Source organism: Lissotriton vulgaris, chromosome 11, assembly GCF_964263255.1.
Source record: "Lissotriton vulgaris chromosome 11, aLisVul1.2, whole genome shotgun sequence".
NCBI classification, from domain to species: Eukaryota; Metazoa; Chordata; class Amphibia; order Caudata; family Salamandridae; genus Lissotriton; species Lissotriton vulgaris.
The window spans coordinates 32456532-32461274 of NC_141699.1; the positions used below are offsets into that span (position 1 = coordinate 32456532).

The 4743-nt window shown below is 51.7% G+C and overlaps 1 long non-coding RNA gene across 1 annotated transcript; it reads right to left on the minus strand.

The window, feature by feature from the left end:
* Positions 1-2139: 2139 nt before the first annotated feature.
* LOC147678914 (uncharacterized) lies at positions 2140-3124 on the minus strand. The gene is made up of 3 exons (XR_015300989.1): positions 3045-3124; positions 2884-2949; positions 2140-2314 (listed from the first exon to the last, which is right to left on the minus strand). It is a non-coding gene; the product is annotated as an uncharacterized LOC147678914 (long non-coding RNA).
* Positions 3125-4743: the final 1619 nt, after the last annotated feature.

Here is a 4743-nt window from a genome sequence, read left to right on the forward strand (position 1 = left end):
CACTAAGTTGCATCGTGACATCAGCAAAGTTAGAATGTTCTATTTAAAGGGAAATGCAAGCAGTAACAAAATAAGAGAATACAACATAAGGCATAGGTCCTGGGGCAGTGACGTCACAGAGGGCAGGGTGTGCAGGCCTTAGATGGTAGGACATAGGTCCTGGGGCAGTGACATCACAGAGGGCTTGATATACAGGCCCAGGGGGGTAGGGCATAGGTCCTGGGGCAGTGACGTCACAGAGGGCAGGGTATGCAGGCCCAGGGGGGTAGGGCATAGGTCCTGGGGCAGTGACAGCCCAGAGGGCAGGGTGTGCAGGCCTAGGGGGGTACGGCATTGGTCCTGGGGCGATGACATCACAGAGGGCAGGGTGTGCAGGCCTAGGGGGGTAGGGCATAGGTCCTGGGGCAGTGACGTCACAGAGGGCAGGGTATGCAGGCCCAGGGGGGTAAGGCATAGGTCCTGGGGCAGTGACGTCACTGAGGGCAGGGTATGCAGGCCCAGCAGGGTTAGGCATAGGTCCTGGGGCAGTGACATCCCAGAGGGCAGGGTGTGCAGGCCTAGGGGGGATAGGGCATAGGTCCTGGGGAAGTGGTATCACAGAGGGCAGGGTATGCAGGCCTAGGGGGGATAGGGCATAAGTCCTGGGGCAGGGGCATACAGAGGCCAGGGTATTTTAGGCCTAGCGGATAGGGCATTGGTCCCGGGGCAGTGATATCACAGAGAGCAGGGTATGCAGGCCCAAGGGGGTAGGGCATAGGCCCTGGGGCAGTGACAGCCCAGAGCGCAGGGTGTGCAGGCCTAGGGGAGTAGGGCATTGGTCCCGGGGCAGTGATATCACAGAGAGCAGGGTATGCAGGCCCAAGGGGGTAGGGCATAGGCCCTGGGGCATTGACATCACAGAGGGCAGGGTGTGCAGGCCTAAGGGGGAAGGACATAGGTCTCGGGCATTGACACCACAGAGGGCAGGGTGTGCAGGCCCAGAAGAGTTGAGCATAGTTCCCGGGGCAGTGACATCACAGAGGGCAGGGTGTGCAGGCCCAGAGGGTTAGGGACAAGGGCCTGGGGCAGTGACATCAAAGAGGGCATGGTATGCAGGACTAGAGGGGAAGGACATAGGTCATGTGGCAATGAGATCATATAGGGCAGGGTTTGCGGGCCTAGGGGAGTAGGGCATATGTCCTGGGAAGTGCTGTCACAAAGGTCAGGGTATTTAGGCCTACTGGATAGGACATAGGTCCGGGGCAGTGACATCACAGAGGGCCGAATGTGCAGGCCTATGGGGAGGTAGGGCACAGGTCCTGGAGCAGTGACATCACAACGGTCAGCGTATTTAGGCCTAGGGGATAGGGCATGGTCCCTGGGGCAGTGACGTCACAGAAGGCAGGGTATGCAGGCTTAGGGAATAGGGCATAGGCCCTGGGCCAGTGATGCCACAGAGGGCAGGTATGCAGGTCTAGGGGGGTAAAGCATGGGTCCTGGGGCAGTGACATCGCAGAGGGCAGGGTGTCCAGGCCCAAGGGGGTAGTGTGGTATGTGGTTGCACCTACCTAACCTAGTGGGAGCTAAACTCTCTTAGGTTGGAGAAAGGGTGTGCTCGTCCCTTAACTACCCAACGCCCAAGTTCACTAGAAGTTACTTTTCCTAAGCTTTTATATGTACCTAATACTTAGTGGGTTTTCAGTTAATCAATACAAAGATTTATCTGGTAAAACGAAGCAGGCCTGAATCCCATACGCTGCACACCAATGTGAGAGCCTGGCCTGGTATATGCTGTGAAAACTACAGGAGTATTGACCCTTCAACCACGTTGGGATTGGGGTCGGAAATTAGAATAAACAGATAATATCCCAACAGGTATAATTCTTTAGACAATTAGATAGGATATGCAAAAACATTATCAGCAAAAGAATGAAGAGACTCAATACATCTATTTGACTGTGCCATTGGCATCATATTTATACAGGTAAATTAGGAAGGAAAAAATACACAGTAGTAACAACACTGTAGGTAACAATACTACAACCCTAGTTGTACTTGGTGCATCAAAGGTGCATGTAAAGTGCACAGTGGCGCCGCAAGTGACAAGGTGATCAGCGTGAACGGCGCATAAGGGATCAGTGTTCAATAGATACAGTGATAGGATAAAACAATGTGGCTTTATAATGATTTAAGACACAGGTTTTGAATGTAGATAGATTGATTATGGAAATGGCCACATTGTAGATGGCGCCTTTTATTGGGCTGAGTAGTCGACGGCGTTTCGATCCTCCTTAGTTGGGATCTTCCTCAGGACAGGGTTGTATGTGGGAGAGTGCTGTACAAAGTGGAATGAAAAGGAAGAGGAATTAAGTGGGGTACAGTAAGAGGGGGGGGGCGGGACACGCGGGTAGCAGGAGACAGCGTGGGCAGAAATGGACGCTGAGCGGAGAGTAAGCCCCAAGGAGCTGGCCATCCATGGGATGGTGGCAGATGAGTAAGAAACCAGGATGGGCCGCGTGGGCTAGGATAGACGCTGAAGGAAGGGGAGACTAACCATGACAAGTGGTCATCCGAGAACTGGAACAAGTATACGGAGGCCGCAGTGGCAGGCATGGAGATCTAAAGGGGAGGAAAGAGTGCCTGTCAATGACGTGAATTGGAGGTGATTAAGGCACTGACCGTTTAGGGATGGTGACGGCCTAGTAGGGGACCAAAGCCTGGCAGGGCCTGCAAGCAGGATCAAACTAGAGAAAAATTTAGCAGAGCCGAAATGATGACGGGCAGACTGCTGGTATGCGGGAGTCAATGTCCGTATGTGGGCAGGCATCGGAGAACGGGAGGGCTGCGGTGGGGGAGAGTGGGAGGGTAGTGAGAGGGAGGGGGGGGAAGGTTGACGGCTAGTACCTGGACTAAATCAAGGCAATTCAGGTCCTAGGGGGAGCCGAGTAGGTCATCAAAGTAGTCGAAAGCCTGAGGGAGGAACGGAGGGTCATGAGACAAAGGCACGAGGGAAACACACCCGGGGGTGAAAAAAGGCAAGAACACAGGCCGAGGGGTTCACTAACCTGGAGAGCGGTTGGTTCCAGGGAGGCTGGAAATCAGCGTGCAGCGGGTTGGGTTGCAGCCGATCCACAAGGGGATCGGGCCGGGCGGTTCACTGACCCGGAGAGCAGTTGGTTCCAGGGAGGCTGGAAATCAGCGTGCAGCGGGTTGGGTTGCAGCTGATCCACGAGGGGATCGGGTGGCAGAGAATCAATCTAAGGGAGAAGAGGGGGTTGTAAATTTGTGATCAAATGCATAAGAGGTAGCATAGGACAAGCGGTATCAAGGAGAAGCTGGGAGACGTACCTCTGGGAGTAAGTTAGCAGCTCGACGCTGGTCCAGACAATCAGGACGTAGTCAGGGAGACCGCCCGAGTGCGGAAGTAACAGGAGATGCGGGGGCGTGGCTACGTGGCGCGAGGGAGCCGAACTGGACAATTGGAAGGGGGGTGGAGGGTGGAAGGCGGGAGCTAAGGGACGAAATGGAACGGGCGAGCGATAATAGCGGAGTCAGAAGTCAGCAGTCATCACTGTGGATAGTAATCACTCAGTGTTGTACCGGTGCACAACGTATTATGGAAAAAGGATCACAAAGAATGCCTGAGCCCTTGGATATAATAATATGTTGTAAGTACATGTGGGTCAAAGAGGATGAAAGTCACAGACAGAAGATAATACATGAATTACAATAAGGTGAAGTACTTGGCAATTAATTGTCACAGGTAATTAATAGAGAAACAACTATTAACAGCATTGCAATGAGACCCATGTACAGATGGAAAGAATGTTCACAGTTAGTATTTACTAGGGGTGAGGCATTTGGTATATCAACAACTAAGCGATAGTACAGTCGAAAGACCAATTATTGATAGATACGCAGGGCTGTTCATAGACGGCAGAGAAGCATGGTAGGTGGGAAAATAGAGTCTGAATATGGGGGTGTAAGGGATTGGAGGAGACTGGTCCTGGACATGAGTAGCAATAGGAAATGCTAAATCAGATAGCAATGGTACTATTCCACTCATCTATGATGTTGAGACCATGGTTCACAGAGTCACAGTATGTCATCCATTTGCATTCGCATCTGTTGAGAAGATTTCGGATGTCGCCTCCTCTAGCTGGTAATGTGACCTGCTCTATAACTTTGCACCGGATGTCTGTGTCCTGGTGTTCCTTTTCCAAGTAGTGTGTAACCAGAGGGGCAGTGATAGTCTTGCAGTTGATGCGGCTCTTGTGTTGGATGATGCGTTTTTTTACCATCTGAGTGGTCTGGCCCACGTATAGGAGATCGCAGGGGCAATTGATAGTGTAAATGACGTTTGTAGATCTACAATTTGTGTGGTGTTTCAATGTATATGTTCTGTTTAGGTAGACGAAATCCTTCGTATTGGTGGTAAGATCGCAAACAGAGCAATTCTGGCATTTAAAAAGTCCAATTACTGGCGGGAGCCCCCACGCAGATGTGAGTGTGTGTCTATCCGTGGATTTTTCAGGCCAAGTGATGGCGTGTACCAAGTGGGAGGCCAGATTGTCACCTCTCTGGTAGGAAAACAAGGGTGGTTCTTTGAATGGTTTGAAAGAGCGAAGTATGGTCCAGTTTTTCGTTATGATTTTGGCCACTTGATTACTACTCGGGCTGAATTTTGACACAAAGGGAATTCTCTTCATGGCTTTCTTCGGTTGTGGAGTAAGGAGGTGTTCCCTGTGGCAATAACAAGCTCTC